Below are 22336 nucleotides of genomic sequence, written 5' to 3'. Positions count from 1 at the left end.
AAAAGATCAAATTTGCATTTAATGGGATCTTAACACTGACACATACTTGTCAGAGATATGAACGAGATGGCATTTTCATAATACAGTTTCTGCCTAACAGAAGCTCTCCTAAGTGGGAACCCAGGAGACCTTCAGCCAGGGTTTAGCAACACTTGACTCCTTAAGGCGGCTCTGCCGTTTCAACACACTGAATCTATCTCTGGTTACGTAAAAACAGTTATTGCACATCTTTATGTGTATCTTTTTCATCTAACCAAAAGTATTGTAGTTTCATAAATACAGTGAATTTCTTATCAGCTTTGTCAGTGCTAAGCAGTGGGCTGGGGTAAGGTAATAAATCTCCGAATAAATTGGTTATTGTAGATGAACAGCATGATACATCAGGAAATATTGACCATTCCTGTTTTCTTCCAGAATGAGATTTGTATCAAAATAAAGGACTTCTCCAAAAAGTCATGTTCATTTGAAAAATGAAAGAGCTTTATGCTTCTGTGATTGGTCATGTGTGGAGGCAGAATGGGGTGAATTTGGGTCGTATCTTCCAGGCTTTCCAAACTAGAAATTTTTTGATGGAAGGACAGACTGGAAGATTTGCAAATTCGTGTGGAAAGGTATGAGGACAAAAAGAGTTATTTCTTTCTGGTTTTTCATTATAGAATTTGCTGCAAAGCAAAAATGGGGGAAAGCAGGATAGAAAATTTCTATATTTGGATACTTTCCACTATAGTTTTAAAAATATATTCTCTGCTATTGAAAGACTGCTTTCACTATTTTACTGATGAGAACGAAGCCTTTTTCAAAAGGTAAAAAGGACAGCAGGTGAACGGCATTAGGCCCTGTGATTCCATGGGTTTTGTTGCCGGCCTTACTAGTCTGCAAGGTAGTGATGGAAATAGAGCAGAATCCGTCTGCCTGCCCTGGGGCTCTTCCACAGACCTCATCAACAGGAGATTCATTTGAATGAATACGTTCTAATTTGGGGAGGGAAGTTTGGGCTCACTGTTCATTCACCACTTCCTGTAAACTGCCTTGGGATCTGTTTCAGTGATTGGACATTTTGATGGGAGCCCAGTAGATAGAACAGAAAACGAGGTAAAAGAGACTGTGCCTCTGGAGACATGTGGCTCAGACACGTGTTCCCAGATCTTATCTCCATTTAAAAAACTCTCTATTGTATATAATAGGCTTTTCCCTGATTTGGGATTATAGAAACCTAGGATAAAACCCTGTGAGTTCTCAGCTATAGTTGCCAAATTTTCCTACCTGCGTAAAACACTCCTGCCAGGTAGTGATAGCCTGATTGGGAGCGTCATGAGATAATGACTCTGGTTAGGTCACGTCAGCAGACATCAAAACCATTGGACTGCTCAGGAGACCAGCTTCTTGCGCTGTTTTAAGCTGGAATGTGGAATCTTCAACTAATAGTGGGGATTATGTGGTAACAATAACTAGCAGTAGTTATGGTTCAAAGGAATGAAGGAAGTGGAAAGGGGTGAGTCACGTGCTAGAGGGCGTCTTGGGGGCAGAATCTGCAAGCACGTGTTCCTGGCTTTTAGATGGTGAAGTCCTCTGTAGAATTGTTGTGTAGTGGAAGGGATATATGGAGCCGGATAATGAGGTGGTTCCTCAGAGCTGAGGTGGAGCAGAGCCAGGGCCAGATGTGGGGCTCTTCCTAGAAATGGGGGGAGGGGGGACTTCCCTCACTGTCCAGGGGTCAAGAATCCACCTTGTAATGCAGGGGACCTGGGTTTGATCCCTGGTTGAGGAAATAGGGTCCCATTTGCTAGGGAGCAGCTAAGCCCATGCGGCAACTACTGAGTCGGCATGCTCTGGAGCCCATGTGCCACAGCTAGAGTCTGTACGCTGCAACAGAAGATCCCAAATGACACAACTAAGACCCAATGCAGCTGAATAAATAAATAAACACTTTTAAAAAATAGAGCAAGAAGGGGGTTGTGGGGGAAACCCAAGAAAGCCTCCGAACCCAAGCACAGTGACGACTCAGCTCCACATGAGGCTGGCTGGCCTGGTTGTCTTGTCTGGTGCGCAGTGAAACAGGAATGAAGTGAGAGCTCGGAGCTGATGTCAACCCAAACACAAAAGATTCTGTGTTTTTAATTATTCTCCTGTGTCTAAGCTTTTGCATTTTCATTTGTCATGCTTTTTTCCATTTGCCCTCAAAAAACTTTAGAAAAGCTGAAACTCTGTTATCTAAGCAGTTGCATGGAAGGAGCATACTCTCCACTTTTCAATCCAATGACAGGCGAATGAAACTGAAAGAGGACCTGGGACACAGCCCAGGTGGACTAATAAACCTAATACACCTAAAAGTTTCTTCGAAGTCCCATGTCTTAAAGTCCTTATAAAATGGACATTATGTCGTATAAACTAGTCATGTGTGCTTATTTTAATATAAAATCATGTGTCAAATTTCTTCCCAGTTATAATCCCAACACAGCACCACATTGCTGTGCTGTTGTTTAGTTGCTAATTCATGTTCGTTGTGGCCCCTGTGGACTGTGGCCTGCCATGCTTCTTTGTCCATGGAATCTCCCACTCAAGAATACTGGAGTGAATTGCCATTTCCTCTCCTGGTTATAATCTCAACACAGCACCACATACTTCTGGCTACATGGACTCTAGTTCTACAAGCGTGGGGTAAAATTCCATCTTCTATCCTTTCTGGTTTTGTGAACTTCATCAAGTTATTTACCAGTTCTAAATCTATGTCCTGAATTAGAAAATCAGAGTAAGGACATTTCTGAAGTTTGCTCTGAGTATTAAATGAGAGGATGTCTATAGCACTTAGTAGGCCCTCAATACATGGCCCTGGTACTAGAAGTCATTCTAATGAGCTTCCTTCCCCGGGGAGGTCTATTACCTCTACAACAGGATATCTTGGGGAGGGCAGAATGTCAGCCAATTTGGGACTGGGAGGTTATGGCAGTCAAATGGCTGTGGGTGGGCACTTTAGTAACATGATATCCATAGATTAGGCTAATTCTGTTCTCGGGTAGAGAATCTGCCTGCAGTGCAGAAGATCTGGGTTTGATCCCTGGGTTAGGAAGATCCCCTGGAGAAGGGAATGCCAACCGACTCCAGTAACCTTGCCTGGAGAATTCCACAGACAGAGGAGCCTCGCAGGCTACAATCCATGGAGACGCAAAGAGTTGGACACGACTGAGTGACTTACACACACACACACACACACACACACACACACAGGAACCAATATAATTTCTAACTTCCACCTTTGCCCATACATGTTATTTTGCCCACCTTCCCTTCTCTGCTAGAGTGTTCTCAGATTTTCATCTCTTAATGGCTATGGAAATTTTGAGATCCTCCTCTAATTGAAGAGTAAATTTTTAGCTTCTATTATTGTCATCTTCAGCATCACATCCAAAAAAAGTAAATTTTTAGAGCTTCATTTTCTTACTGCAACTAGCAAAAGCACAGGGTTTTATCATATTACTCTGTATATATGGGTGTATTCACAGAGGTAGGACCTTGAGCCCACCCCCACCTTCGCTCTCTGACCATTGAGCCAAGAAGGGCTGGGGAAACCTTTATCTTTGACCCTTCACTAAGCTTCAGTGTGCTGTTATGGGGCACTTCACCAGATTCTAGTAATCGTCCCTTGAAGGAAGAGGGAAAAAAAGAACACTAGGGCACCTTTGAATATAAATTGAAAATGATGCTCTGTTATTCTAGAAGGAAGAGTCAGAGTACATGGGAAATGGCTCTGATGAGTGTGGAACTATTCAGCAATTACAAGAATGGAAAAGCCAAAGGGCAACTCTTGTTTGAGATGATTTTTAATGACGGGGTTTTTAAAAACCAAAAATGCATCATATTTATCTATATTTCCTCTATTTTCCATTGCTTTTTCACTTAACAGACAAGGGCCAAGAGGACTCATGGGTACACTCACCACCTTAGTTACTTTTATATTCTTAAAGATTTTTCACATCTTTTATACTTTTGTTGTTCTCCAGTCAAAAATTGATGCCTTTGAACTGTGATGCTGGAGAAGACTCTTGAGAGCCCCTTAGCCAGCAAGGAGATCAAACAGTCAATCCTAAAGGAAATCAACCCTGAATATTTATTGGAAGGACTGATGCTAAAGCTCCGATAATTTGGCCACCTAATGCAAAGAGCCAACTCACTGGAAAAGACCCTGATGCTGGGAAAGATTGAGGGCAAGAGGAGAAGGGGGTGACAGAGGATAAAATGGTTGGATGGCATCACCAACTCAATGGACATGAGTTTGAGCAGCTCCGGTAGATGGTGAAGGACAGGGAAGTGTGGGGTGCTGCAATCCATGGGTTGCAAAGAGTCAGACACAACTTGGTACTCATTCAAAGTAACATAGTACTTATTCACAAAGCAAGTTGGATTATAGACATCTAAATATGTTTTCTTGCCTTCAGCAGTTTCTTCTGTGTCTAGTAAAAGATTTATATGCATCTAACTATGAAGCAAAGATAGGTTTAGAAACTTGCAAGGATTGAAGAGTTTGGTCAAAATTGGCCATATACAAATTGAATTTATTTATTCATGTGTTAGATTGATTTATTAGAGCTGCTCTGGACAGTGAACACAGTTTGTTTACAGTGAGGAGTTATCTAACTCTGAACATACTGTACACGGTAATTAGAAATTGTCTGAGAAAAATCATAGTCTGCTTGCTGCAACCAACACAAAAACAGCCAGAAACAGTCAGGGAAATGTAGGGATGAGGTGGGGTTTCAATTTATTATCAAAGGAAAAAAAAAAATAACTCCTCAGGAATCTTAACAAAGGAAGTGAATATCTCACACTCAGGGAATAAATAGCAGAATACAAAATTACAAGTGTTTTGACTCCAATACTGTTCCCATTTCCTCCAAGACCAGAGATGGGAAAGAGACAACTAAAGCAAACAGGCCATTCTGGGAAACAAATACTTAGAAACCCTACAGATGTGATTAAAATCTAAACTTCGGTTTGGCTTTAAAATTTTTTTAATATGTCAAATGACCTGCTTCAGTGATATGCTAATCCCACCAGTAAATAACCCCTATACCCTCTTATCAGTAACATACTCAAGTTGACCAGCAAACATATCTCCAACCCCTGCATGTATATGTGTGTCTTTTAAACCAAAGCTCAAGGGTTCAGGTGACTATTACTGCTATCACGGGCCTCCACTTGTTAAACCAACCAGTATCAGTCTCCCCAGAATGGTGAGCAGGGCGCATAGAACCCCTGAAGTGGTAGTGAGGGAACAACAGCCCCAAATAGCCGAATTTTCAAGCACCACCTCCCCCACCCCCCACTCAAAAGAAGATGCTTATTTCTACCTAGACTACTCACCCCAAATTTGACTCCCTGTGACCAGAACGGTATTTTTCTCTTAATGAAAAAAAAAAAATACCCATTTATCTTCATATCCATATAAAAACTTTTTTCGTTTCTACATTAAAACATTAAAATACTACACTGCTTAGTGTTATAAATGGAGGTCCAAGCAACAAGAACTTTTTCTTTTAAGGTAAAGCTAACCATCCATTTATGGGCTTCCCTTGTGACTCAGCTGGTAAGAATCCCCCTGCAATCCGGGAGACCTGGGTTCCCCTGAGTTGGGAAGATCCCCTGGAGAAGGGAAAGACTACCACTCCAGTATACTACACAGTATTCTGGCCTGGAGAATTCCATGAACTGTGTAGTGCATGGGGTCACAAAGAGTTGGACACGACTGAGGGACTTTCACTTCACTTCACTTCATCCACCCATTTATGGGCTCCCCTGGTAGCTCAGCTGGTAAAGAATCCCCCTGCCATCCAGGAGACCTCGGTTGGGTTCCTGGGTCAGGAAGATCCCCTGGAGGAGGGATAGGCTACCCCCTCCAGTATTCTTGGGCTTCCCTGGGTGCTCAGATGGCAAAGAATCCGCCTGCAGTGTGGGACACCTAGGTCACCTTCCCAATCCCTGTGTTGGGAAGATCCCCTGGAGGAGGGCATGGCAACCCACTCCAGTATTCTTGCCTGGAAAATCCCCACGGACAGAGGGGCCTAGTGGGCTACAGTCCATGGGGTTGCAAAGAGTCAGACACGACTGAGCGACCAAGCACAGCACAGCATATCCATCCATTTATACTGAGCTTCTCAGGGCATTTAGTCTCAGGCAAGGGAGGCGCTACACCAGGAGATCGACCTGGAGGGCACCCAGGGGGGCACCCACCAGGAGTGCATTTTCCTACCTGATCTCCAACCCTTCCTTCTCCCCTAATTCTTACTTTTAATAGAAAGTTGGTTATAACCTTGTAAGTAGTGGGACTTCCCACCAAGAAGGAAAATCCTAACTTAACCACAGAATCAAGTCCTCCACCCTTCATCTCACTACCTCTCAGAGAAAGCCCTTCCCCTTCTTTCATGTGCTGTTTGTCTGGATAGCTATGCCTGTTGGACAAACACACCTGATTAAACAGAAGCCGTGATTATGTTTCCCTATCCCCCTCCCCGTTTATATTGGCCTTTAGAAACGTTGGCTCAGGAGAAGTGGACCTGAGTGGTATCACATGTTTTTGTTGGCTAAAGTTGCCATAACAAAATACCATATACTGGATGACTTTAACAATGATTTATCTTCTCATTGCTTTGGATGCTGGAAATCTGAGGTCACTGTGCCAGTATAGTTGGGTTCTGGTGAAAACTCTTCCTGGCTTTTGAATGGCCACCTCACTGTGTCCTCACATGAGAGAGAAAGAGAGGGTTAGCTCTGTGTCTCCTTATAAGGACATGAATCCTATCACGAGGACTCTCATGACCTCATCCAAACATAATTATCTCTTAAAAAGTCCAGTCTTCAAGGGGACTTTCCTGGTGGTCCAGTGGCTAAGACTCTGCATTCCCAATGCAAGGGGCCTAGGTTCGATCCCAATTCAGGGAACTAGATCCCATATGCCACAACTAAAGACCCTGTCTGCTGAAACAGACCTGTTACAGTCAAATAGTTGTTTTTTTTTTTTAAGTACAATTGGCAAATGACATCACAGTAGGTGTTAGAGTTTCAAAATACGAACCTTGGGAGGACACAATTCAGTCCACAGTGTCATACAACTCTAGGTTCAATCATGTCTCTTTGTCCCTAAAGTTGAGCCTGGCCCTGGAGAGCAAGGCATGCTCGGGACTCTTTTTTGCTTGGTGTTTTGGGTCAGTGCTGAAGCAGCCTGGCTTCTGGTTCTCTTCTGACCTTAATGGCACCATATTTTATTAAGCGATTTTATTTTTTAGAGAAATTTTAGGTTAACAGGAAAATTGAGCAGAAACTACAGAGGTCCTATATACTCCCTGGCCCTCTACACACAGACAGCTACCCTCACCATCAACCTTCCCCATCAGAGTGACACATTTGTTACAACTGATAAACCTGCATTGACACATCATAATCATCCAAAGTTCAGCTTCCCCTGGGCTTTACTCCTGGTTTTGTGCATTCTATGGGCTTTGACAAACATGTCATGACACATCTCCACCATTATAGTATCACACAAAATCATGAAATGATTGCCATAATAAGTTTAGTGAAACTTCATCATCTCAAATCTATGTAAATTTACAGAAATATGAAAAAAACATTTTTCCTCGTAATAGGAACCCTTAGGATTTATTCCCTCAACAACTTTCACATATAATATACAGTAGTGTTAGTTATATTTATCATGTTGTACGTTACATCCTTAGTATTTATAACTGGAAGTTTGGACCTTTTGACTACATTCATCCAGTTCTCCTTCCTTCTCTCCCCTGCCTCACAAATCTACTCTCGTTTTCTACAAGTTTGTTTCTGAGGTATAATTGATCTACAGTGTGCTCTTCATTCCTGGGACACATCATTGTGATTTGATATTTATACACATTTCAAATGCATCACCACTCCTCCACATCTTTTCATAGATAGCTCTTTTTTTTTTTTTTTTTTGGTGCTGAAGAGGGTACCACCTATAATTGTCTGGATTCCTCCTCTTGACTGCGTCTCTTTATGCCTAGATGCAGCCCCAAGTGTTCTCTCTTGAAATGCCAGAGTCTCCATCTCTGCTGCTAAGATATTGGTCCTCAGAACTTGAGTTCTGTCAGCCTTCCTCTTTTTAGTCATTTGTCTCTCATCTTAGATCCATGTTCCTTTCTACTGCATAGTTTGGTATCTCATTGACAGCTGTCCTTCGGTAGGTCCCTGGCTTCTGCTAAATGCACCAGTTTGGTTGGTCTTCCCTTGTGTGAAGTCTTATCCTTGCCAGAGCCCTTGGCAGTTGACAGGCAGGGAAGAGTGGCAATGTTATAGAAATATTTATGCATTTGCCCTTGGCAAAACTCAAGCCTCTTCTAAGCAGCAAACTGGAATCTTGCCCCCGGGGAGAAAAATATGCAATGGCCATGTGAATCTAATAAAAAAAATTCATAAACACACACACGTGTGTGTACACCAAAAGACTAATGTATTAGGTAAGGTAAGTTATTAAAATATGTTTTTCTTATTTTCTTTTCAAAATGGGATTACTATTAGTAGTTAAGGTAAAAAAAAACCCCACTAACATAGCAGTTATTAAAATATTTTTAACAAAACCACTAACATATTAGTTAAGGTGAGTTATTAAAATATTTTTTTCTTATTTTCATTTCAAAATGGGATTAATGTTAGAAATTTTTGAAACTGATAAATTAACACTGTTTTTCTTTATAAGACAAATGATTTGCATGCAAAACATATTACTTTCCCTTCTCTCTCTCCCCCTCCCATCCTGGAAGTTAAATAGGAGAAAATCCAAACAGTGAGGAAGAAAGCTAGTAGCTTCCTGGGTGCCTATAATGCAGCAAGTCAGGGATATTTCTGAGAGCCAAGGCTTGACTCAATATCATTAACATGATCCAGGCCTATTTGGTTCAGTTCTTTTATCACCAACTGTAATTGTACTTTTGTTTTCCTCACAGAGAAATAAAATGGTATGGTGCAGAAAGAACTCCGTTAAAAGCACTGGAACATTAACCTTTCTTAGTTTCCCTGTGCTGATATAAATGACATAATTGCATATTGTGTTTGAATCCACAGGGGAAGTCTGAAGGGATGTTGTGAGAATTCATCTGCAGGTTGTTCAAGCTCTATGGAAATATGAAAAGGCGCTATATTGGGGAAATTCTGCAGTGGTAACAAAATGCATTGTTATTTTGGAAATACAAATACAGATGGAAATACAATGGATGGGGAAGGCGGACTTGAGAAAGTACAGTGATGGGTCAGGCAAAGGAGATGGCTTTAACCACTGATATCCAAAGCAACCTCTTTGCTCCCTCTTTGATGAAAGTGGAGACAGTGCCAGGATTTTATGAATGTATGTCATAATTACATTTGAGTATATTCACAATAACCTGTTCTTGACCCATATCTGAGAACAGTTTGGTAGTTGTTTCTTTTCCAAAGGAGTAGTTGAAATCTTTTTTGTTTCTCTTTAAGTGTATGGCCAAATTCATTGTTATAGAACTACAGATGATTTAATTTAACATGAAATGAATGAAAAATGGACATACCCAACTTGATTGCTGTCAGCATTTTAATAGTGGAAGAAGTGTCTTTTTACACCTAGAACTAAACAAGTTCTGAGGGAGAAAAGGCTTAGAATGCAGGGCTGAGGAAGCAGCTTGTTGTTTGTCCCCAGGGAGAAAAGAAATCTGTCCTCATTTTGAAATAGCTTTTGGCTATGGCTCAGAACCACTCAATGGGCAGCTTTAGAAATTGTAGTACTTTCTTTGACAAACAGAAAAATCACTGTATGTTTGTGTACTCTTAAGAGAGACAGAGAGGTTAAGAAGTAGATGCAGAAATTTATTATGTGCTTGTAACAAGCACCCAAACTATGAAATATTCTTTTTTTTTATTATTAGGAAACCCTATGCATTCTTCTGTAAATATAACTTCATTTTTTTCTGGAAACTTTAAGATTTCAGTTATTTTGTTTTATATTGAGATCATGTGTTCCAATTCTACATTAAGGAATAGATAGATGTATATAAATTAATCAACATGTTAAATATACAGGAGGACTTTCACCACAGTCTCAGTTTTGTTTTCATCAATGCTCTTCAATCTTTAAGAATATCTCATTTTGCAGAGAAGTGAACTGGGGGTACACATCTCCTTTTTCTATCAATGATATCTTTCTTTTCCACACTTGACAGTTTAATCTTAGATTTCCCTCACCTATTCTATTGCAGGCAATAGAAAGTGTCAAACTTAAAATCAAGTTTTGAACTTGAAGAGTTTTCATAGGGTCAGTGGAGTTGAACTTTAGGATTCTTTTCTGTTTAAAAGCTTTGTCGACCAGGAAAATACAAGAATCAGCAATTGTTTTATTTGTTTTCTGCATGAAACACTGTAGGAAAACTGACATATAAATAAGACATTTCAACAATATGAGAGATAAAGCCTTGAAAATTAGTTTAGTTTCAAAATGTTTCAGAGTTGTCCTTCTGGAAAAAAAACTACTTTTATAGAAAATAGGGCAACACTATTTTGAAGCTGCGCTGATAGTACTGATGTGAAACCAAGCATATTATCACATATACACTTGGCCAACAGAAGGCCTCCTATCAACCTAGTACATTTCATTTTCAAAATGGTATTTCTTTCTTATTAAAGTCACTCCTAGGGAGTAGAGTGAAAGAGTCTGAACTTCAGAGGTAAGCAAAACTATGCTCAACAATCATGAGTAGACTCAGGAACTGAATACCCTTCAATTCCAGTCTCTATACCTTCTTTGCAGGATTGCTTTAGGCAGATTTAGTGAGATAAATATGCAAAACACCTATTGGAGTGCCTCCATATAACATATAGTAGGTTGGACAAAAAGTTTGGATTTTCCCATTAGATGGAATGGAAAAAACTGAATGAACTTTTTGGCCAACTCAATATTTAACAAAGGGTTTTTTTTTTTTTTTTTTTTGGTTAACCTTCTTCAATTTTAAAACCAGTAAAAGGACCAAAAAAAAAAAGTAATACTGTAAGTTCGCCATCAGATTTTATAGGGGAAACTTAAATATGGAACTCCTGCCAGGGTTACACAGCGATAAATGAGTAATCTGGAGGAAAAGGAGAAAGAATTAGAATATAAGAGCTGATCCAATAATTTTGCCTTAGGGACAGCAAAGGGTCCAATGCACTGCTAATGTATGCATTAAAAGTCCTGGCTCTTCTGAGCACAGTCAGATGGAATCACTATCTTCCAGGGTTGTCCAGTCACTAGCAAAATACAGGCTTACTTATGAAACTTGACCATCTGCAGTGATCATTCCTTGTATCTAATTATTAAATTCTATCTCTGAAGAAAAAAATCAGTTTTAAAGTTTATAACTTTGGGGAATAATTTTGTAATATTTTAGCTAGTAATTATGCATGGGCACAAAAAAATATGTGATCCATAGTATACTATATAATGTGGTGCTTTAGATGTTAGAAATTATAATTTTTACAATTAAATTATTTACATTTTTCAAAATACTTGTGGGATAATAAGACTTCTTCAGTAAATCTCAATTTGATAGCACATACAAAGACTTTTTCTAAATAAGGTCACATTCATAGTTCTAGGTAGATATGAATTTTAGGGAGACACTATTCAATTCATATATCCCAGTTCTATGATTTTCTCTAGAAATGTTTATTACTTGGGTCCAAATGCTAAATGAGTTTAATCAGGGTGATATTTATAAAAATTATTATGGTACTACTTCCTATACACATTAACTTTAGACACAAATTATTAAATTAGTGTTTTTAGTGCTTTTTGCTAAATGAACAAAATTTATCTCTTTATACAGAAATATTTGTTTTCAAGTTAGATTATGAGTTCTGCATGTTTCTAATGATTTTGAATGAAAGATAAAAGCAAAGAACTATATTTTTTTGCAGCTCAGTTTTTGATTTCAGAAACATTTCATCATCTGGATAATGGTCAAACTCTGGAGGCCTGGGTACTGCTCCCATTTCATCAGTGACTATGATGTGATCCTGGGTCTGTCAAGAAACTATCATGTTTTTAAAAATTTCATGTCCTCATAGATTTCAAAATACTAATAAATCCCTCCTCCAGAGTTTACAAATAAGTAGACAGAAGCATATAGGAATTAACTGAGTTACAAAGACATTATATTTAAATAGAGGTTCAGCTGGTGGAACCCTTAGTTCAGTGTTGTTTTTGCTATGCATGCAATTGTTCTAAAACTTTTGCTCCTCATTTGTAAAAATGAGGAGACTATATCCTGTGATTGTTTTTGTGTCTGCTCAATCACATCGGACTCTTTGCAACCCCATGGACTGTAGCCCACCAGGCTCCTCTGACCATGGGATTTTTCAGTCAACAATACCTGAGTGGGTTGCCATTTCCTTCTCCAGGGGATCTTCCCAACCCAGCCAGGGATCCAAACCATGTCTCCTGCACCTCCTGCATTGGCAGGATAATTCTTTACCGTTGAGCCACCTGGGATCATGTAAGAATCAGATCATGAGAGTCCCTTGGATTGCAATGAGGTCAAACCAGTCAATCCTAAAGGAAATCAGTCCTGAATATTCATTGTAAGGACTGATGCTGAAGCTGAAGCTCCAATACTTTGGCCACCTGATGGAAGAACTGACTCATTTGAAAAGACCCCAATGCTGGGAAAGACTGAAGACAGGAGGAGCAGGGGATGACAGAGGATGAGATGGTTGGATGGCATCACTGACTTGATGGACATGAGTTTGAGCAAGCTCTGGGAGTTGGTGATGGACAGGGAAGCTTGGCCTACTGCAGTCCATGGGGTCGCAAAGAGTCAGAATGACTGAGCAACTGAACTGAACTGAGCCACCTGGGAAGTGGTAACTCTCTTTAATGGTTATTATGAGTATAGAATGAGGAGAAATAAATGAAAAATATTTGCAAATTCTAGATTCTCCTCCCTTATGGCTGAGAACATTTTCCAACAATTCTGGTTTCTAACACTTGGACTTTGACTCTGAGTCCCTTATTGTAGTGAAATAGATACAGTAAAGTACATATAAACATGAAATCTATGTCTTAATTTAAAATTAGTGAATAGTGGAAAATATTATAGAAATTACTACATTTCTTCTGTTTTATCCCCCAAAATAGCAATTTTAATTATCAGCTATCATCAGAAATGTTTCCATATCACAGATTCTTTTCTTCTGTTTTCCTAATTACAGTATATATGTATCTAGTATTGTAGAAAGTTAGCAATTTGTCAGCCTAGAATAGCAAACAGAATATCAGGGACAGTGTGTTTGAGCACATTTCCAGTTTGTAAGCAAGGCTTGGTTGGATAGCTCTGTTTGTGAAGTAGAAATACGGTCAACAGACCTTAGTCTCTACAGTCCACAGAGAAGACTAAATCTGCTTCTGATTCTTACATGATCAACTACACAAAATATTGATACAGTTAAGTGATGCATTGCTGTTCATCCCTTTGTACTCAAATTTCATGTATATTTACAAAGGGACACTGATCTGGAAGCAGATTGAGACAGTTATCTTAATATATTAAAAGGTGTTGGTACAATAGATTGCAAAATAAGTTGATTTTCCAATTTTCACACTTTCCATTTGTATACAGAGTTTGGACCTACATTTTGATCCTAGCCTCTAGTCTATGCATTTTCTTTCCATTTTAAGCTTAATTTACAGAATTAAAAACCATGTAATTTACAGATCCTAAAACCCGAATTCTATTACTTCTGTTGTGTGCTCTCCTACAATGCATGTCCAAACAATACCAACAACTCGATCCAACAGTCTGTGTGATCCTTTGGTTGGAAGGAGTGTGAAAGGTAGGAGGTCAGCAGTGTCCATATTCTTAATGAATGTCAGCCCTTGAAGCTGGGCTCACCTGCAATAAGAGATTCAAAAGCTGCTAATTAGCATCACTACATTAAAGGAGAAGAGGAAAAATCTATTGGGACCCTGGTCATTTCCTCTATAACAGCTTTCTACAGCTTGAATGACCTCTCTAGGCAGGACCTGTTACAGAGACAATAATTCTGTATCTAACAACTTCCTTTATGATGAACTGAATCAATCAGAATGTTTCACTGCAGAATGAAAATTAAAGCCCTGTTCAACATTCTGAACCAAGTTTACAAAGTTTGCTTGAATACAAGCAAATATACAAGTGAACAGTATCCTATCATTGGAACAATTCAGGAACACGATGTTCCTGGAGAATGCTGGACTGCTATAAACTCAGAAAGTTAGTATAAGCTCTGGCAGGTATAGCCCCTTTCATAGACGGAACAGCTAGGAAGGTATTATCATTAAGGACAAATGGTTATTACTAGAAGTGTCTTTATCGTTAGTTCTCACTTATTGCAACAACTACTCTCTTGGCAAAGATAGACTTTAGTTTCTGTTGAGAACACTCTTAAGGGATCAGATCAAATTCTGGGTTTTTTTCTTGGACTCTAACAAAGGTTGAGAAATGCCCTCTGCTTGCTTTGAAGCTGGCTTCCCCTCTGAGAGGCAGCTGCTTCTGGTTTCTGGCTCCGGATGAATCCTTCACTCGGGTTTGCTGAGGAAGCAGATCTGCTCAATCTGAGTTACTGCGTATTCTCCAGCCCTCCATATTCCCAGCCTAAACTGTTGGGCTTTACCCCTCACAGCTTAGTAACAACACCTCGGGATAAGAGAGCTGGGCAGATACTGCTTTGTTCTCCCTGCCTGTTCTCTTGTACCAGCAAGAACAATAAACTACAAAGTTGTGAATCCCAGTTTTGCCTTCACTATTTGTTTGTCCATAGGTAAGTTATATACTTTTCTATATTTTAGTTTTATTATCCTTAAAACAGTAACTATACTTTTGACAAGATTGTTCAAAGAGTAATATGTGATATTTTACGTGAAACATTTTGGAATAGGGTCGGACTTGTATGGGCTTCCCAGGTGGCGCTAGTGCAAAGAACTTTCCTGACAATGCAGGAGAGGTAAGAGAAGTGGGTTCGCTCCCTGGGTCAGGAAGATCCCTGGGAGGAGGGCATGGCAACCCACTCCAGTATTCTCGCCTGGAGAATCCCATGGACAGAGGAGCCCGGTGGGCTATAGTTCACAGGGTCATAAAGAGTCAGACCGGACTGAAGCAAAAATTAGCATGCGTGCACACGTGCACAGGACTTATATAAATAGCTATTTCCCCCCTCTGAAACCTTTTATTAAGCTTCTAACAAACAGGAGAGATTAATGGTAGGTGGGGAATAGTCCTGAGGATTTGCGTTGGCAGTTCCTTCATGATATGATCAATTAAGATGCTGTTTTTTGAAGAAGCATGTACTTCTGTCCCTGTGTGCCTTATCTCACCCAGAGTGGGACCCCCTCTCTACCTGTCCACATGCCTACGGATCTTCAGAGTTTCTTCCCTCCTTAGTCGCAGGTGGGATGGGGAGTCTAACAAGAAATATTTTCTAGTACAATGCCTCTCTACTAGATGCCACTTGTGTGCCAGTACATTCCAACTTTTATAACAGTGCTTTCTACAAAAGAAGGAGCAAGAATGTCATGGTCTTGCTAATAGAACTGACTGTGTGCCTTTAGAAATATCTTGCAAAGTGTCTTGCCTACATTTTTCCTCATTGTCTTGTCTTCATTTCCTTAAAACATAATAAGCATTCAACAAATACATGCTAAGATAATAAATAAGTTAGCTAGGGGTTGAAGAAGGACTTGGCCAGTTAGAGATTGGAGAGGGGAGGGGACAATGATAGTGAGGAGGATGAGGGGAGACAGTACAAAGTAACCTCAGGAACCTAAAACTTAAATTAGTAGGAAGGGTGCATGAGAATCCTTGGAATATTCACAGATTTATAGTCATCTAAGTAGAGTACTTGAGGAATACTTTGGTCTTGGTACTATTTCAGGAGTCCAGGCAGAAGTGAAATGACTAAGTGAGCAAATTTTGACACAGAAAGTTGGAATGCATTATGTGTGGAAGATGCGAAATGGAAATAGATTTACACGTGAAGTAATAAACTGACTATAAAAGTAGAAGAATGAGTCATTTCAGGTGACTTGGAGGTCTCATTGATGTGTTGAGTCTGGATATGGTCACATCCAGAATAAAGAGGATCAGTTGTATATTTTAGATGCCTAGTGAGATGGGAAAGTGCATTGGAGGAGGTACTTAGATCTCTCTGCCACCTTTTCCTTTCTGGAGGGTGAAGGGGTATCTCCTCCAGAAAAAATAGCAGGCAAAATCCTTGAGAGTTTAGAGGTCTGGCAATAATGACCTTCTCTGACCCACACTTTCATAGGCAGATGTTAAAACAGGGGTCCAGAACAACCCCACAAAATAGCAGGTAAAAGCCTTGAGAGTTCAGAGGTCTGGCCATAATGACCTTCTCTGACCCACACTTTCATAGGCAGAAGTTAAAACAGGGGTCCAGAAGAACCCCACACACTCACCACAACCTTAGCATCATAATATGCCTTGGAGATCATCAGGCTTAACTCCCACTTGTCTTTTCTTGCTTTTTATAGCGTCTTTACAAGAAGCCTGGGGCTTCCAGGGTTATTCTGTATCACTTCTCATCTCTATATTGCTGTGTACATCTCCAAATCCCAAACATTTCCACTGTTCCCCTTGGAACTCTTAGTCTGGATACTAGGTATCCAGACGTATAACTATCCTTAACCCTCAGTCTGACTCTGAGTAAGTATGTTTGTTTAGATTTCATCATCTGAAAAATTATGTTGTTGGACTAAGTTGGTGGTTCTCATCCTGGGGTTGAGGGGCTCATAAGCCTTCAGTGGGCTTCAGGTGCTATGTGCATCTCTTATAGTGTATGCAAGATTTCAAGGCTATGTGCCCAAGTGTACATTTTTTTCCATATACCAAGATCTGGGACCCTGAAATGGCGTGGAAGTCCTTGAAGTTCCTTACAGTCCTAACTTCATGTGATTCTGAGTTTTGAAGGTGGATGGCAGAAGACAGGCTGATGTTGCCCTGCGCAACTAGGAGGCTGTCTCAGTCCTGCCACATCCTGAGTTATTCACCCCTCTTTTCTCACTTTGGTTTATATCGCTTGTAAAATGAAGGCACTGGACTAGATTATTCAAACAGTATCTTCCAATTGAATGCATATATGTAATTCAAACAAACCAGGCCAACACAAAGAAACAAAACCTGGTAGTAAGCTTGGAAATTCAGTGATCCCTGCTGAGTCCTCAGGAGTTAAAATCCCAGACATGCTAATATTCTAAGAGCATTTTGAGAAGGAAGATGGAGAAGTGGTTCCTTCATTCAATTCACACTGAGGGACTCAGCTACCTTCTCAAAGATGGGAGATCAGGTCTTCAGGATGACTGGGAAAGACTTTCTCCTGAGAGACTTGGGATCTGATATCTTAAAGTTTAACTTCATAAATCCTGACATAAATTATGGAAAAGATATTACAGTGTTGCAGAATTTATTTTGAAGGTTTAAATGGGTGTGTATAGGCTAAAGTTCCCCTGTGAGTCCGCTTTTCTCATTCGAATCCAGATAACATTTTATTTAGAAAATGAATTTGTCACAACTTGCATAATTTTGATTTGTTTCACTTTTCTCACAGCTCTCTCCTCCAGCCCCTCTTGCCCTTTCCAGTGCCTGTTATTTTTGTCTTTATGCTTGTATCCCATTTGCTCTGGAAAAGAAATTCAGGACCAGGTTGGAAAAGAAATTTACAACTAGGTTCTAAGAACACACATAGCACAGATGCCACCTCTCCTTCCCCAGAAACAATGTGGTCTTGGGGACAACAATGTGGAAGTGGGAGACAGCCCAGGAATCCCTTATTCTTTCACTCAGCACCTACTGCATGCCAGAGCCTAAGCTTATCACAGTGAGACGAGGCACACTCCCTCCTCGGCATTCTCAGAGTCACAACAGAACAAAGCCGGATCCTTCTGCCCAGGGATTTGCTGCAGAATCTTCTGTGTCCAGTGTTCTCTCCTCCCTCCCCTGGAAGTGGGGAGGCCAGTCCTGTGATGACGAGGAAAGTGCCTTTGGCCAGTGGACAAGTTGTCTTCATCACTCCTGTGAGGCAGTGGGGTTGAATGGGATATTTTACTGGGCCTGGCCCGAGCTTGGCTGTACCTCGAGGGCCCAGTAGGCTGCAGGTCACAGCAGCTGGAGCCCAGGCGCCCAGAGTCGGTCACGCGTCTGTGCTGCCCGCTCCAGGAGGCACAATGGAGTCATTGACTATTTATTTACTCCATACAACAAGGCCGCTGTTGACTTAATTACGGGAGCCTCCCTTTCACCCTAGGGATCTTTAAATGACTAACTGGACGCTGCATTGCCACTAACTCATCTCTCCTTAGCTTCTTTAAAACCCGAGCGTTGCCTGCCTGGGCGTGGGCAATAGGCAGGCAGGGAACAGGAGGGCCTGCAGTGGTGACCCACCGCGTAGACTGCTGGTTTTGCTTGGGAGCCAGATAGCATTTGTCAGGAGTAAGTTTCTGAGAGCTTCAGGGCTGGGCTGAGTCAGGCGCTGGCCCCAGGGTGTGGAGGGCCACAGGGCTGCGTCAGGAGCCGACAGGCAAGAGCTTCACTCCACCAGGACTGCAAGAAAGGAAGCAGCAAAAGGACGCAGGCTTGTCTTCAGCTCAGACAGCCAGACCCTTGGGGGTGCAGGGTCTCTCTACTTCCGGACCTTAGGAATCAGAGACTGGAGTGTCCCCAGGGATGAGGGCAGCTCCACGGGATCTCACCAGGGCCCCTCCTTACACAGCCGGTTTGCAAACTGTCTCCCGGCCCAGCGCGCCCGGCCTGCTGAGCCTCATCCTCACTTAAACTTCCCAGCGAATCCCGGCTGCTTGCCAACTTTCTCTGGGGGCAACTTGCAAAGTCTCCGCTCTAGTTAATATTGTAGGGCCGAGGATAAAATAGCGACGGTATTGAATAGATGTTGACTTTTCCGACCCAGAGGAGTGGAAATCGGGGATTGTTTGCAGAAGCTAATCGTTTCTACTCAGAAGCTGGGGGAGCCGGGTTTGCTCGCCGCCGGCGGCCCCTCCCTGGAAGCCGGGCTTCGAGAAGTCTCGGAAATTCAGGCACCCCTCCCCAATTCGGGCCTATTTAAGAAGTCTATTAGAGATTTTAGACCGGCGGCCGCCACGCCTGGAAGGCTCCCCTTGGCTTCTTTCGCCAGTCTTTGAGTCTGAGACCAACGGTTCGGCGCCCACCAGATCTTGAACCCAACTTCTTTCTGCGATTTATTTGGATTGAGAGGTCAGGGACCTCGGAGGAAAGTAGGCGTCTGCCACTGAGGCTCCAGACGGGCTCAGAGACTGTCCGCTGGCCCTCCTGCCCCCAGCCCCCGACTCTCGGGATTGTCCTGTTTTTAGAGATGGAGGCGGGGAGATAGGCGCCGCGACGGCAGGTCTAACGGGGAACGGGAACCCGGGGGAAGCCCATTGGTAGGGTGCGCTTGAGGTGGAGGTGGGGGTGAGGCGCAGGTCAGGGTTTTTCTCCTAGGGAAATGACAGAAGTTGGACTAAGAGGGCCACTTTGTAGACTACCAGCTTGCTCTCCAAATCCTGGCAGCAGAGTAGATCCGTTGCTATGGTTTCGGAGCGGTATAAAAGCCACCACCCAGAACCAAACGCGCGCGAGCTCCTTCTACCTGTTGTCCACCACCCAGGGCCAGGCAAATCCCTTGGCGATTTGCATCACTCCCTAACCAAGCATCACGTTTCCAGTCGCCCCATCTGAGTAGGCAGGCGTATACGGTGGGGGAAGTCCAGGCCGGGGAGTTCATGATGTCCAAGTGTGTGGGGGCGCCCCGAATTTTCTCGCCTTAGCTCCTACGGTCCAGGGGCGAGCGCTGCGCCCTGGTGGCCGCGGCGGCCCGGAGCGTGCAGGGACCGCGGGGAATAGAGCGCGGCGCCTTTAAAGCAAGAGGCGAGGAACCCCCGCCAGGAGGCGTGTCTGTCTCCGCCGCCGCCGCGGCTCCGCGGTCTTCGTCTCCGCCGCCGCCGTCACTCGCGCTCGGCGCCCGCGGCTGCGCTGCTCTGTCCGGGAGCCGGGGACTTCCCGCCCGACCTCCTCCGGCTGCTCCTCCCCGCGGACCACCCCTCCCCCTCCCCGCCCACCTCACCCCCAGCGAAAGGTAAGGGCTTCCCTCGGGTGGGCTCCGCTCCGGGCCGCCTCCGGAGACGTCTGTTCCCACGAGGACAGGAGAGACCCGGGGTGGGCGAGGGGCATTTTCCGCCTGGAGAGGAAGAAGACGCGGTGGAGCCCGGTGCTCTCGGGGCACCCGCTGGACCGACTAGCTGCGAGAGGCTTTGTCCCGCTCGCCTCAGCCAATTCCCGTCAAGGATGCGACTGGTTCGGTTGGCTGCAGGCGCTCGCGTTCTCCCTATAAAATAATTTAATAAGTGGACGTGTCAGGAAGTGGCCTCAGCTACTGGGACTCGCGCGAGGCGAAGAGAGACAGATGGCAAGAAGCTGTGTGTCCGCCTGCGGGTCTGACCAACTCCCCAGCCTCCCTTCCATCCGCCCATTCATCTATTAACCCTGCTCCTTAATTCCGTGCTGAGGAAGTACAGACATTCATTTTAACCGGTGCCAGCACTAAGATCCTCTGAAAAAACTCAGAGGGTGTCCCATTAGGGTGAGGGGAGTGGTGTTACCAGGGTGGATCATAAACGTCAAGAACTTTTAGTGACTCTCATCCTCTGATATTGTTACCTTCAAAGAGTTCTTTACTAAACCAGGGGACCTAGCTGAGGCACCTTAGAAAATGATTTCCAATTTAGGGACTAGGAAAGGTTAGAAAACTTAAACTACTATCTTGATGGTAACGCACAGATTATCTTCTCTCCTTTCTTCATCTTCATGCTGTAAGTATCATGTCATCAGAAATTACCTTATGGATTGATGGTTGTCTTAATTTCACAACAGATCATGATTCGTTTGAATCTTAGTTTGTAGTTTAGCTGCTGAAGATAGGCACTGATATTTCAATCTTGATTTGTGTAAGTTCATTACCTTGTAACTTTTTATATAAATCATTCCCGTAACCACCAAAGCAGCTTCCAGTGGCCCTAGGAACTTATTAAACAAACAAAATGAATCACACAGAGGGAAGATGTTAGAGAAATAAATGATGCTAGAAATCTTACCTGTTTTCTTCTATTTAAACCCATTAAAGGTTACACAGTTCTGAAATTTTTTTAAAAAGGTTCCAGGTCATGTAAATCTATCCCAATTCAATTTCTTAATTAAGATACACTTCTTTTCTCATCTAAAAATTAATTAAGCTCTAAATGTCATTAATCATCAATGCAGCAGAATGTTGGTGTAACAGCTGAAATGTGTTCAGAATCACAAGGGATTGCATAGCATAGCACTCATAGTTAGGAAGGGTGAAGTGCAAATATGCAACAGTGTGGTTTTAACTGATATCAGCTCTGACATTATTCTCTGGCACCTCTAATGCCATGGATGAACAGGCTGTTTATTTTAGCTTAGCCGCAATACAACAGGCCACATGCATGGAAGAATAGGTCAGGTGTTACTATAAGATGAGGTTTTTCAAATGTCACATATCAGCAGGACTTCAGCGACAAGTCAAGTGGAATTCTTAGAAAAAAATTCCATGTGAAAAACTGAAATATAGATATAACATGAAAGAACCTTTGAAAAACACCTTTGAAATTCAAGTTGTCCTGGGATATGTATTTGCTATTTCTTGCAGAAGGTAGAGGCATTGTCTTTTTAAACCTTGTGCTATAAGGATTATTACACATTTGTACATGCCCCAGCAGGTGGCAGCTAACTAGAATAAGATTCATTTTCACTGGGAGAATAGAAAACTAAAATTGCTTCTCAAGTAATAGTGCCCAAGAATAAGAGGTCATTAGTGTCAGTAAATATAAAAATAGAGTAAAAGATGAAGCTAATGACTTTTTGTTGTTGTTGTTATTGGAACAAGCTCTGGGTGAACATGGAATGCATTTTGTTCTTTGCTAATTTATCATGGGCTTGATATCTTTCATGCCAGCCTTCTATCTGTGTAGTTTCTTTTTTCTTTTCTTTTTTAGGCTTACTTTTAGACACAGCTCCTCTGTGTATGTGTGTATATGTGTGTGCATTTGCAGTTTGTCGTCTCTGCTTTGACCTTGGAACCTACAGAGCTTTGGCTTCTGAAAGTAAAGGTTGCCATATGGTTAAAATGAGAAAAAAAGCAATCAAAACCATGGAATAAGGTGTATGAACCTCCGAATTACTAAATATATATGACTGTCTGACACCACTAGCATTTTTTTTTCTTTTGA

General features: G+C 42.1%; 1 protein-coding gene across 7 annotated transcripts in view; it reads left to right on the top strand.

Moving 5' to 3' along the window:
- GRIK2 (glutamate ionotropic receptor kainate type subunit 2) overlaps positions 1–22336 on the top strand; it is a 732075-nt gene that overhangs the window by 616 nt on the left and 709123 nt on the right. For 2 of the 7 annotated variants that reach the window (XM_070450052.1, XM_070450053.1), the window contains exon 1: positions 19569–20166. The exons of 1 other annotated variant lie outside the window; for it this stretch is intronic. The gene's annotated coding sequence lies outside the window, so the exon portion shown is untranslated. Of the gene's footprint in view, positions 1–19566; positions 20167–22336 lie in introns of those variants that run through there. 4 more of the 7 variants (XM_070450056.1, XM_070450055.1, XM_070450051.1 and 1 more) reach the window with 4 other exon arrangements.

This window comes from Odocoileus virginianus, chromosome 19 (assembly GCF_023699985.2).
Source record: "Odocoileus virginianus isolate 20LAN1187 ecotype Illinois chromosome 19, Ovbor_1.2, whole genome shotgun sequence".
NCBI classification, from domain to species: Eukaryota; Metazoa; Chordata; class Mammalia; order Artiodactyla; family Cervidae; genus Odocoileus; species Odocoileus virginianus.
Note: the sequence above shows the minus strand (reverse complement) of the source record. Positions and strands in the feature narration are given on the sequence as shown.